Source organism: Armigeres subalbatus, chromosome 2 (assembly GCF_024139115.2).
Source record: "Armigeres subalbatus isolate Guangzhou_Male chromosome 2, GZ_Asu_2, whole genome shotgun sequence".
Taxonomy (NCBI): domain Eukaryota; kingdom Metazoa; phylum Arthropoda; class Insecta; order Diptera; family Culicidae; genus Armigeres; species Armigeres subalbatus.
Genome location: NC_085140.1, coordinates 16,484,007 through 16,497,459, shown reverse-complemented (window position 1 = coordinate 16,497,459; position 13,453 = coordinate 16,484,007). Strand labels below are relative to the sequence as shown.

Below are 13,453 nucleotides of genomic sequence, written 5' to 3'. Positions count from 1 at the left end.
TTGATCATGTTATTCATTACTAAATAATCTGATCGCCGATGCCTTACGAATTATCTTTCGATTTCAAGCCTGCACGGCGGGCCAGGCTGTTTTAATATTTGTGTCATATTTATGATATGCTGCAAATGTTAATGTTGGCAAGAAAATGCATAGAAATGCAACCGACATTTCCATGATGCTTTTCAATACTGGCTGTGCTTGTACTAATAGAAAAAAATATGCGGAAATTCAACAACATTTTTTGGAGTGTCCTCGAGAAATTGTTCAAAATGTAGATTTCAACAATAAAAAAATCATTGGATTTCAACCGGGAAATTGTTGAATTTTTCATTGACTTTTATCGGTGAGTACACACGCACTAAGCTCAAAGTCAAAGTAGAAGTGAGCAATCGAACGCAAATAAGAATAGAGCTGAAAGATATCGCAAGCGAGCGACAAGTACTTATGATTTTTTTTGCTTAATTGAATATGAAGTGTGCAGAGGGCCAAGAACAATATGGTTTGAAATCGCTGTTATTTTGCTTAAATTGTTCGAAATATTAGAGGAATACAAAAAATCCTGCAATTCGTGTTTCCACTCGATTGCGATTCGGTTTTTATATGTAGGTCCGAAAGAACACAGTATAGAAATGACGACATCATAACTACTAATTATATAACTCTGTATTATAAAATTAATGAAATTATTGATTCAATTTTGTAAATGAACATCATAAACTTCTACTCCATCAAATTCAGTTGGTTTATAGTTTATGGGCCTTAGCAATGGGTTTCCAAATATCATATATTTTTACGATTGGTCCATAAATCAACCAAAAATCATTCAAGGTCGATTTGGATACGCATCTCTTCAGTTTCTTATTACCCTTCTCCAATTTGGACAAACACCGAACTAGACCAGGCTATAACGCACAAGGTTTTATTATTATTTTACAATCGAATACCCATCATCTGTTGACAGCTTGCCGCACGTCATAGCTGTTTGGGATTTTTCACGCTTTGCAGTCGCACTTCAGCCATCCACTCTTGTTGTTGACTGAATAAACCCAACAATTGTTGGTAACTAAGAAAGTAACGATAAACCGTTGCTTTGTTCCATAAACTGCCCCCAAAAACATTGAAGGTATCTTCGCAACCCTAAAATCACGCAAAAGCAGAACCGACAAACCGAGTCAGCCGGGACCGCATGGAAACTGGCTCGTCCGGGCCCATTGAATAGTGCATGCGCGCGCATTAGTCAGACGGGTTTTCCCTTTTATGACCGCGCGCCGGGCCATAACCGAGACGATGATGACGGGCCAAACAACGGCTATGACGGGCGAGGCGAATCGGGTTGAGGCTGGCTCGAAAGTGACTTGTATTTCACGAAGAAGCGCGTTGTAGGCATTAGTTGGCATCATCTGCCTTGTCTGAGCCGAACCGTCTCACGTCTGCACTGGATGAATGCTTTACTGGGGAACCGGTGGTGGATGGACGATTTCATATCTGGAGACTCGTTTAAGCGAGGGTAGGTCAAGAATGAGAACTAGTTTCACCAGACAGGAGTGACTAGCAGGTCTGGCTGTCCCAGTTTATTGCAACGTTCTCTACCGGATTCAAATGAAAGGGAAGGTTTGATAACTGTGCAAATTGTTTGCAGCCCAATGATTTCAATCAGTGCAATGGTTAGAGAAACCATGAATAGTTAATATCATAATATTTAGCTGGTAATATCATAATATTTATTTTCGTGTTATTTACTCTAAGTAACCAAAAATTGAAGGTTTTTTTTTAATTACAAGCCATTTACATTTTCAATATTAAAGTTTCCCCTAATAATACGAGACGAAACTGTTGCTGTCGCTGGGGGACTGTAATTGTCTGTTGTGTTGGTATGGACGCATCAGCGACCCTGCTATAGAGACGTTGTTCTTGGATCAACATTGCAAAATAAGTATTGCCAACCGAATTAAATCAATGCAACTTATCATCAAATGAAACCACCGACTGATTACAAACTAAACGTAGAAAGAGCATATACGCAATAGTAGGAAAATATCAAATGGAATGGAAACGACCACAATGTACAGCTTAGCGATTACACGGACGTACCGCTGAACAGCAAATGCCAAAAATCGGCCATCAAAACTAAAAAACAACAACAGGATGCCTATAAACTTATCTGCTGAAGCTGATGTGTGTCGTGTCTCAGTTTCAAGTAGGTATATGAAGAAACGAGATAAACCAGATAAAAGGGTTCGTCGCCTGCGGGGAAATGGCATTCAGCTCAGTCGTTTACATTTACTACGCAGTTCAAGTGCCCAGCTGTTACGTACGCGTACCATCGCATCGTTGTTTGCTCGTGTTGACCCCTCTGGTTGCTTCGGAGTTGGTACATAATGGGTGCTTTTATGGAATAAATCAACTTTTGATTACTCGCATTGGGCGCCAGCAGCGGCGCAAGTGATGATGCTTAAAAGAGCAGAATCGATTGTTTGCGACTGTCAGTCGGTCTCACAATGGAGCAAAGATGGGTAAAGGTTGTTGTACATTTTTAAAACATTAAACCGGTTTCCCCAATTCGGATGAATTTGTGATTATTAGTCGACATTCTGCAGATGTTTTTCTTTGGGGCCCTTCGTTCAGGCAATCAATTTGGTTTGAGGAATGTAAGATTCCGTTATGTAACTTACTTCAATTGGGATTTTTTGACGATGGTATCTGAACGAACCATTTGTTTTTGTCATAATGCCTCAGTGTTTGCTAGAAACAATGCTAAATATTCTACGACATGTTAACGGAACCATTTGTGAAAAAAGAAACAGAATTCTCTCTTATTATGGAGTCCTATTGAGTTTTAAACTGAGACAGTGAAGAATTTAGGAAATTTAACAAAAATCACTTGACCTTTAAAAGGCCGGGACGACACTTACCTCGTTCAAAGTGCTCGTTCTAAGTAATGCGCTGATCGCTTTTTATGATCTCGGGTTTCACTCAAAGGGGATTAGTAGGGCTTTCCTCCCCGCGTTTATAAGATTCAAAAATGTCTGTGCTTTTTCGTTACTTTTGCTATTATAGTCAAATTCACTCAGTAATCAAGTGTTATCAAGTTCTAACGTCACGGATTTGTTGGGAAGAGTTTTGATAGATGCCATGAACTTTTTGAATGTCGTTACCGCATAGGCATCACAACCTACACTTCAGAAAGATTCGCGAATTCTCGAATATAACTTGGGGGCAAGCCAATTTTTTTTCCCACATAAATCATCTTCATAAAGAATCTTTGAACTAGGCAGAATGACCTGATCTTGGTTTGACACACGAATCACGATACTACATAATTGTAGAATTGACGACCTGAACTCAAGTGCGTTTTGGATAATCTTACAGGAATTGAAATGTAGGATAATATATCTAACATATCTTGACAGGCGACTAAGGGTCTGTTGAGAAGACTTTTGATTGAAGCGGGAGACATTTTGGAGGCCGTTGCTGCATATCTCTTACAAGCTAAGCTTCAGAATATTTTGCTAGTTCTAGAATATCACTATAGGGCACGCCGAGAATTTTCACATGAATCATTTGATATCTATGAACTGCGCAGGATATGCTGAGCGTATTTTGGCGAGCGTTCGATTTGATTCATGATGAAATTGAGCAAATCGAATCTACCTCTAGCCCAAGTGATTCAATCCATGCGACGAAGCAAAGGATTCCGCCAATTATGGTATCTGTTACTGTTGCCGAGTTTTCTGGTTTTCGGTATGAGATTTTGAGTAACCTTCAGGGGATCAAGATTTAATTTCAGATTTCCAAGAAGGGTGACTGCCGCGTTTTTCCGGGATTCTTTGACGATCGCTAACGTCTTCTTCAGTATTTAACTGAGACACGGCATAAATTCTTCACGTACGACGACAAACTGAGCGATTGTTCAAAGTCGTCTTGATCTAGTAGATCTGTTCACTATTTTCAAAAGTATTCCAGATTCAAAGTGCCACCCCTCTATTTCGATGAATATCTTAAATGGAGTCTCCTGACCAATTTTCAGCCAAATCCATGAAGATTTAGAGGTGCATCAAACGATATTTGTGATTTTTCAGACTTATTCATAGAAATGTCGTCTGAATGCATCAATAGCATTAGTCATTAATAGTTTCTTGAGACTATTATCTATCACTTTGTCATTGATACTATGATGTTTAGAGGGCTTATTCCATGACGTTTTCACGACTTTTTATATCTAAAAATAATGTACCTAAAAATCAGAAAAATAATTTTAGGTGCTTCTGGGGACAGTCTAAATTTTCAATATGTGCCTAATTCATTTTTTCCTTTAATTTTCTTCGAGTATTATGGAAGTTTCGTCCATACATATCGTTATTCTGAAAAATAATCTTCGGCATGTAATAATGAAGTTTTTATGAAATACTCAACATTTGAATAGGATAGTCAAGCAAGACCAGTGTTGGGAAATGTACAGTAAAACACTGTGATTATGCGAATGTTTACATTTTTTCCGGTCAAATTTCACGCACCGCACAAACCGAAACAGTTTTCAAAAAAAAATGTACGCCTCATTGTGACATTTTTTTACCGATGAGGCAAACTGTTTGTATGTTCCTGCCTGCTGCTGCGTGAGAGTCGAGCCGTCGGTGCAGTCAGCAGATTTTATGTTTCGGTTCGTGCGCAGCGCAAACAGAACAGAATCGAGTTTAATTGCCTGTGGCGCAAAGCCTAGATATAATGCTAGCCGTTGGTACTAATTCATTAGTTCTAGTCTCTAAAATGAGCAAGGAGTAAAGAAATAATCATTTGCCACCAAAAACGGTCACACGTCGTGGAATGAGCGTACAGAAACATTAATTGTGGGGAGAGAAAATAATAAAATCATGTGCTGACTGTCGTCTGCTTGGTCGTGGCTGCTGCTGCGGCTGCCGTGATTTTGTTTTTCTTTTACTTCGTGGCAGATTGAATGATAAAAAGAAATGTCAACCGTTCCCGTCCCTGAGCAAGACCATTCCCCCCATGGCAAAACAAAGTTGACTATGATTTATGAGCAATGTCATCCAGTATGCTCATGGAGTGGGCTATGTGGTACAGTGGCAGTGTTATGTCCTGTAGATCAAAAGGTCTACGATTCGAGGCGCCTAGCATAAAGATACTTTTTTTTATCAAGCCTAGGCTAATTCCATGTTGAGCTTGAGTTTGATTGACTGCCCCTTAGTTGCTACTCCATTATAACCAGATCAGCTGTTCTTGCCCAGAAACCAACAGATGTTTGCTTGTGACTAGCACTCATCTTCAATGTTCAAGTACTGGTGATCTCGCTTGTTAGGTCCTACTGGTGCCTGCCCTGCCCTGGGGGCCCTCCTTAGCCATGCGGTAAGGCGCGCGGCTACAAATCAAGATCATGCTGAGGGTGGCTGGGTTCGATTCCCGGTGCCGGTGTAGGCGATTTTCAGATTGGAAATGGTCTCGACTTCCCTGGGCATAAAAGTATCTATAACTATAAAAAGTGTTAGCCTCATGATATACGAATGCAAAAATGATAACCTTGCTTAGAAACCTCGCAGTTAATAACTGTGGAAGTACTTCAAGCTGCGAGGCGGCTCTGTCCCAGTGTAGAGATGTAAAGCCAATAAGAAGAAGACTGGCGCCTGCTACGTCAGAATGCAAGTCAATGTAGGAAAGTGGAGGATATGATGATGCAATCACTCGCCCACTGAAAGCCGAGTATACTTATGCACTTGCCACGAGTTCATACAGAATTTCATTGGAAATTTTGGGTTCGTCACTGGTTCGTCTTGGTTAACGAGCTGCTAAATGTGATAGATAGGAGAAAGCAACTGATGGAATTCCAAATTTGATGTAGGATACTAGCTTTTTAGTTCATTTCCAATTCTAGCAGTTACTGCTAGAATAGTGAAGTTGAAGGTAAATGATAGATATGGAAACGGTGTGGAAGTCCATTTCCAGGTCCAGCGATTGCTAGAACATGAGAAATATAGAGAAAGATACAAAGTAGGAGAATGGAACGGACCTGGGACTGAACCCACGCGTATGAGGCAAAAGCAGTAGCCATATGACTACCAAGCCAAGCCTAGTGGCTAATTCCATGTTGTCAATAATCTGTCGCAGTAGGAAACTTACTTTAAATTGAGCGTGATGAAAAAATCTTAATAAAGTTAAAAAAAAACACCCTGATTCCCGGGCAGAAGCCAGGAACAGAATAACAAAACATGATATGGACATGATTGATATAAGAGATAAAATAACAGACAACAATATCAAAAATTTATACCGAAATATCATTTAATGGATAAGAACAACTAATGGTACATGATATTGGTCACTTATTACAAATAGCATAACTTGATCTTCTCATGATATTTTAGTGCAAAATCTTGATATTATCGTCTGATCTTTTATCTCTTATATCAATCATGTCCATATTTCTTTTTGCTATCTTATCAACATTTGATATTATTGAGCTGTTTTCGTCTACTCGGGTTTATATGTTATACTGAATGTATTTCCTAGGGAACTATTTGAGGTATTTACGAAAAAATTCTGTAGATTTATATGTAATACCCTCTCCTTAGTTATTGTACCACACTTATTGTACAAACAAAACCGGATGGATCTCTTCCATTAAAAAACATAAAGAAGCTATTAACAACTAATGCTTCTATTATGTGGAGAAATCTCTTTAATGCACCTCTAAATCTCCATGGATTTAGTTGAAAATTGGTCAGGAGAGTTAATTCAAGATACTCATTGAAATTAAGGGTATGCGATAACACACTTTTTCCTAATGAAACGAAAAGAAACGAAATTTAAAATGTCTATGTTGATTCGGATCGAACCGAAACGAAATATAGATTTACTTTCGAGACATCGAAACGATACGAAATCAAGGTTCATTAATTTCGAAATTTTTCGAAACGAAACGAAATTTAAATTTTTTTTCCGCGGAATTTTTATTAAATTAGATTTACATTATGTACGCAATCCTGATTTCACTTTTTCGAAGACAAATAAGTGTTTTGCGACCAATAGAGTTATAATAACAGAAGAGGTAGTCTGTGATAAATCACCGCATTCTCGCCGCATGTGATACATCGGCGACAAAGCAATACCCCAGCATTTGTGAAGCGTGTGCTCCCGAATCTGATCAATTTTATATCAGTAAGTATATAAAAATATTGAAATTGTGGGATTTTCCATATACGGATTCAAATTTCGTTTAAAACCTTAGTTCACTTAAGAATTATGTAATTATGCTGAAGCATACTACATATTATCTTGTCAGCGTGGTTTTATAGTATTGAGCTAAGCAAAATTGGAAAATGAATGCTTAGGTTTATTTTTTTATTTAGTGGGATACTCGGTGGGATAAGAACTGATATTACTAGACCAACATTTGAAAAGGTCGTAACAGCCAAAACTTATTCCTTCTTATTCATCTACATATATATACTTTTGCCATTAGAAGAATTCTGTGCACCTTTCTAAAATGCATTAAGATATGTATTTCAGATTGAATTTCACAGCCCCATATAGTCTTATATACAATCAGCTCGACGAATTGAACTATTGTCTGTGTGTCTTTGGCATATGAAAACAGCTGTTATGTTCAGTATGACCTGTAAGCTTACAGCTTTCAGCAATTTTAATGATCTTTCAACCCGTTCTGGATTTTTTTTGTAAATTCCATGCGAAGATCTAGAAATGCCCACAAATCTGCAATGTTCCTTACATTCTGTGCAAATAGTCAAAGCAGAGCTTGATTAACTGTACACATCGTAGTTGCCAATCATGATTGGCTGAGAAACAGCAAATATCTACAGCTCACCAATTAAATAATATTCTTGAGAAATGAAAATAAATTATTAATTTATTAATTATCAATTAAAAAAGTTATTCTTATTGTATACTTGCTTCAGAGTTTCCAATTCATGACCAATACCTGACGATGTTCCTTACTGTCAATTTAGGATTAGGAGCGGAAAATTAGTTTAACACTCATTGTTATAAGAGACCGAGGAATGCTCTGCATCTCCGTGAGCGCTACGGGAAAAGATTCGTTGGTTAGTTGAGAAGGTAATTCATGTGAAGCCCCTTGGTAAGCGACTAAATATTTATTGTAAACGAAGTTATTTTGAAAACAAGAAAACTAAAACTGATGCAGACATTAGTTATATCAATCCGCGTTCTCCAACACTAGCTGGCGAGATCAACATCAACACGATCGATTGCACACTGGTTAAACAAATTCCTGCTACGCTAGGTAAATTTTTTTACTCACTGCCGTCCCACGATGGATTCCGCATTCATATTGTGCAAATAGTAAAAAAAATATCACAAAATTTAAATTTGAAAAAAACTGAAGACGTTTTATAGAAGAAAATTACATACGTATTTGTCGACTAAGAATGGGGTTAGGTAGTAAGCGTTAATTGAAAAAAATTGGTATAGGCTAGGTGTACCAGTTGTGGCTATAGCACCAGTTGTCGCACTAGTGCTTTATATGCCAAATGACCAATCAAATCACCGCAAACCAAGTTCATATTGATAAAGCATATTCATATGACACGATAACACATTTGATTTCCTCCAAAACAAGCGAAGCATAATTGTAAAAATTGATTTTGCTTAATTTTTAACGTCCTTTGCACCAGTTGTCGCACTAGTGGTCCCAATTTAGCCGGTCCCATAAGAAAACAATGGGATTTGCCAAATAAGGAACCAAAATTAAGAATCGTGCCATAACTGGTGCATGCGTTCCTATTATAGATTAATCAATTTTGAGGATAATAACAAATTTTATTGTGGTTTTCACAGCTGTTCTAAGAAGCAGGAAGTAAAACCTTTCGCTTGATATATAAAGTCCACCCACATGCCTTTTACTTATTTCTCAAAAAATAGTTGTTCTTATGTATGGCGACAATTGGTACACCGACCCTAACCTAGAGTTTTGAAAACAACTTAACGATTTTGTTGTTTGGTTCAACTTCAAATTTGTTTCGAAATTCCGCGGAATTCCGTTAAATTTCGTTAGAAGCTAGTTTTTTTAGCGAAATTTTTGCAATTTTACGAATCGAAACGAAATCAAGAAATTAGATTTCGCCTTGCTCAAATTCCGCGAAATTCCGCGGAATTTCATTTCGAACCACCTCAAACGAAATTTTTCGAAATACCGCATATGCTTAATTGAAATAGAGAGGTGACACTTTGAATCTGGAATATTTTGAAAATGGTGAACAGGTCTACTCCTCAGTAGACCTGTGTGCCGCCGCCGCCGACACTTATTGACGTACGCCGACGCCGGTCAAGGTGTCGGCGGCGCGCCATACGCCGGTTGACTCCACGCCGCCGAATTTCGTATTTCACGCCGATGATTGGTCAACAAAAAATCACAGTTTGCTGTGCGTTTGCATCTGCCGAACCAAAGCAACCTATCATTAATTAAATAGCTATAAGGTATTATACCTTTAGCAGATTTGTTTGATTTTATCTCTGTCACTTTTACTCGCATTAGCGTGTTAAATGTTAGGTCATCCAAGAACTTCAACTAGCGTAGCGATGAACTTCTAATCTCATATGTAACTTCATGTGGAATAATCTCAATTTAGTCGCATTGGGGGTTCATCATATTTTTAAAGGTTTGAATGTTACACATCTTAATTGGTCTAGTGCTTATATACGCGGCTACAAGTTAACACTGACTATAATGAATGTTGGATTTAAATTCCCTGTCTGCTAGGATTCTTTAAACTTCCCTGGGCATGTAGTATTATTGTGTTCGTCTCATCATATGGTCGGGGTTCAGCGAAACCGCACCAAGCGCCTTTTTGACTGACTTGTGGCACTTTATTTGTAGAATAAAAACGGAAATCATTATACAAACGAAAATCAAATAAATTCATTCGCAAATTTGTTGTTGATTATCCTCAGTTATACGGTGGAAGGATATTCAATACGATTTGTGATCAATTGGATCTGCTATACGAAAACTTGTGCAAGAAAATGGATAATTTTTCATTGGCGCTTGGTGTGTATTAACTGAACCCCGACCATATGCGAATGCAAAAATGGTTACTTGGCTTCTGGAGCTGGCACGTCACCCACCAAATTGAACATTTCCTTTACTCCTCTTTGTACTTAAATTGCCAAAAATGCTCTAAAAATTTATTTTGATAAACAATTCTCAAAGAAATGTTTCGGGTTTCTTGAAATAATTTCCGATGGAAGTCCTGGAGAAAGTTCTGAAGCAATAGCTGAAAAAATTCTTAGAGTATTGAGGAAATTTTGGATTTATCTCCGTGGTTTTCTGAAGGAATCCCTGGAGAAAATTCAGAAGGAATTCTTGGAGGAATGTACGAAGAAATTCTTTAAGAAATTTAAGAATCTAGAAGCTCTTGAAATTCATACGGAGATATCTGAAAATTCGTCCTAGAATTTTGGGAAGAAATTCCGAAGAAATTACTGGATGAATTTCCGGGGGAAAGGAATGTCTTACGGAACACCTGGAAAAATTCCTGTGGAATTGTTTAAATAAAAGTGCATATGTATGTATGTAGTTATCCACCATCCTGGCTTGAGTTCCACTCAATAGTAAAGTCGAGTTTAATTGCTATTCGGCTTTCAATGCACTGCTGGAAACGGTGGAGGCGGACCCGTAAGCAGAGACAATTACGAGAAGCCTGCGGGATAGAGAGAATCTCATTTCACCAGTTTACTTCAACAGACTAATAAATAGATCCGCAATCCTTTTTTAGCTTTCCGATGGATGGCTTCTTTAAGAAAGGGCGCGTCAAATCCATTACAACTGTGAAGAAATGTACCCATCTACATGGGTAGAAATTTTTAAAAGTATTCCAAAAAGAATTTCTGAACGGATTCCTAATGGAATTTTCAGGATTAATCATAGAAGAATTTCCAGAAGAATACCTTAACTTAAGATCTCAAGAAGTTCCGAAGTAACTCCTGAGAGAAATTTAAAAGAAAAACCTGGTTTCATTTGTGGAGTTTTTTCGAAGGAATTCCTTGAGAAATTCCCGATCGAGTTCGAAATTTCGAAGTTATACTAGAATGAGTTCCTTGATGACTTACCGAATTAATTCCTGAATGTATTTCCTAGGGAACTATTTAAGGTATTTACGAAAAAATCTGTAGAAGGAACTCCTGCAGTAAGGAATTCTTGATGAAATTCGAATATCCGCAATCACGATATTCTGGGAGTTTTTCAAGACTACATGTCTTGATTCTAGAGTCAAAACTGAGTTTGTTTTAGTGCTGTCCGGACTTTCGAAGAAATTCCGGGAAAAATATAGGAATTTCTATGTAAATTCCAATAGCTATTTGTTTGGAAAATCCATTAAAAATTCCTTCGTAAATTCCTTACAGAATTCCTTCGGATAATCCTTCAGAAATTCATTTAAAAATTCTGTTCAAAAATCTTTTCACGTTACTCCTTCAACAATTGATTCGAAAATTCCTTCAGGAATTTCTCCGAAAATCTCGTTACAAAAGCCACCAGGAATTAATTTGGACATTCATCCAGAGATTCCTTCAGAAAACCCTCCGTATTTTTTTTTCAGAAATTCCTATGGAACTTACTCCAGGAAGGCTGGTTCTTTCGGGCGAATTCCTGCAATTTCCAGAGGAACTTCAAGGGAAATTTCTGGAGGTAGCTCCAGCAGGGTTATAACAAAATTAACGGAAGAATATAATAAATAATAAAGAGGAATTTGCAGACGAATTTCTCAAGTAATTGCCGGAAGATTTCCTAAAGAAAAAAAAATATGAACAGTTTTTTAAGACAGTTCTGGGAGCAATTCCGGGGTGTGACAGGGAGATGCCTATCGTGGGCTTCTACGTGAGTTTCTGAAGAAATTCAAAGCGAATTTCTGGGAAACCTCGAAGTAATCAATGAAGAGATCTTGGTGGAATTTCTGGAGTAACATCAGAGAGAATGCCAGGAGGATTTAACATGAGAAATTCTGAATGATTTTCTGGTGGAAGCTCTGGGAAAGGAGACGTGGGTATTTCTAAGGCAACAATTTAAGATGGAATTTTGAAAGATTTTTGTAAGAAATTTCTATGAGTCCTAGTCGATTTCTTGGAGGAACTTCCGGAGGAATTCTTAAAGGAATTTCTAGAAGAACTTCCGGTGGAATTTGCGGGGGAATTCCTGGAGGAACTTGCGGAGAAATTCCTGAAGGAGCTTCCGGAGAGATTCCTGGTTGAACTTGCGAAGTATTCCTAAAGGAACTTCCGGAGAGATTCCTGGATGAACTTTCCACGGAATACTCAGAGGAACTTGCGGAGGAAGACTTGGAGGAACTTGCGGAGAAATTCCTGGAGAAACTTCCGGAGGAATTCCTTGGAGAAACTTTCGGAGGCACTTTCGAAGGAATTCCTGGAGGAGCTTGCGGAGGAATTCCTGAAGGAACTTCCAGAGAGATTCCTGGAGCAACTTGCGGAGGAATTCCTGGATAATTTTGGGGAGGAATTTCTGTATGAACTTGCGGAGAAATTCCTGGAGAAACTTACGAAGGGATCCCTGAGGGAACTGACGGAGAAATTCATGGAGGATTATCCGGATAAATTTCGGTAAATTTCTAATACACGAAATTGATTCGAGCCGCCGCAAATCACCAGCGGTATGAAGCCGCCACGCTTCTACTGCCGGCTGAAAATGATCTGGCACGCCACCGACGATGTAATTTTATTCGGCGCACAGGTCTTGATTGAATATCAAGTGAAATCCTGTATGGAATAGAATAAACTTCTTCTGGAATTCCTGTAAGACGTCTTAGAGGAATCTTAGAATGAACTCCTGATTTAATCTCTAGTGGAATCCATGGATGATTTGTTTAAGGAACTCCTGGGAATAGACCATAATTATTATATCAAATAAATAAAATAAAAATAACTATTCAATCAAAATAAAACAAAATGGCGGCGCCCACGGGGAATTTCCACTGTGACGGTCGGAACTAACCTTTCTGGGGTGTTCTTGAACAGCGACTCCTACCGCTCACGTAGTTAGGAACTCATGACCGGAACGATGGGGTTACTCGACGTTCACTGGCTTTTCACAACCGAAACGACCACGGTCAACACCGAAGGTAAACCCATAATAAAAAGAGGGATTCTGCGAGCACATTGGGGAAAGTAAGTAGCGTTTTAGGTCAGAAGGGTCTAGTGTTCTGGTTGAGGGGTTTTTACCTAGATGGTTACTTTTGCTTTGTCGCTACCATTGACTCACAAAGTCTTAAACTTGTCTTATAATTTTCCAAACTTTATCGCTCTCGTCTATCGAATTAGGCTGTCGATTTGATAATAATGCCTAGCAATGGCGCATCTCCTTTCCATGCCCTCGACCAACCTAACTTCCCCTCCAAGCTTTTCGCTCATCATGGCGGCTTCTACGCCACGCCAGTTTTCTGTGATCCTGCAACTGGTG

General features: G+C 38.4%; 1 protein-coding gene across 5 annotated transcripts in view; it reads right to left on the bottom strand.

Annotated features, from left to right (window-relative positions):
• LOC134217961 (guanine nucleotide exchange factor DBS) overlaps positions 1-13,453 on the bottom strand; it is a 502,406-nt gene that overhangs the window by 35,126 nt on the left and 453,827 nt on the right. The gene's annotated exons all lie outside the window — the stretch shown is intronic.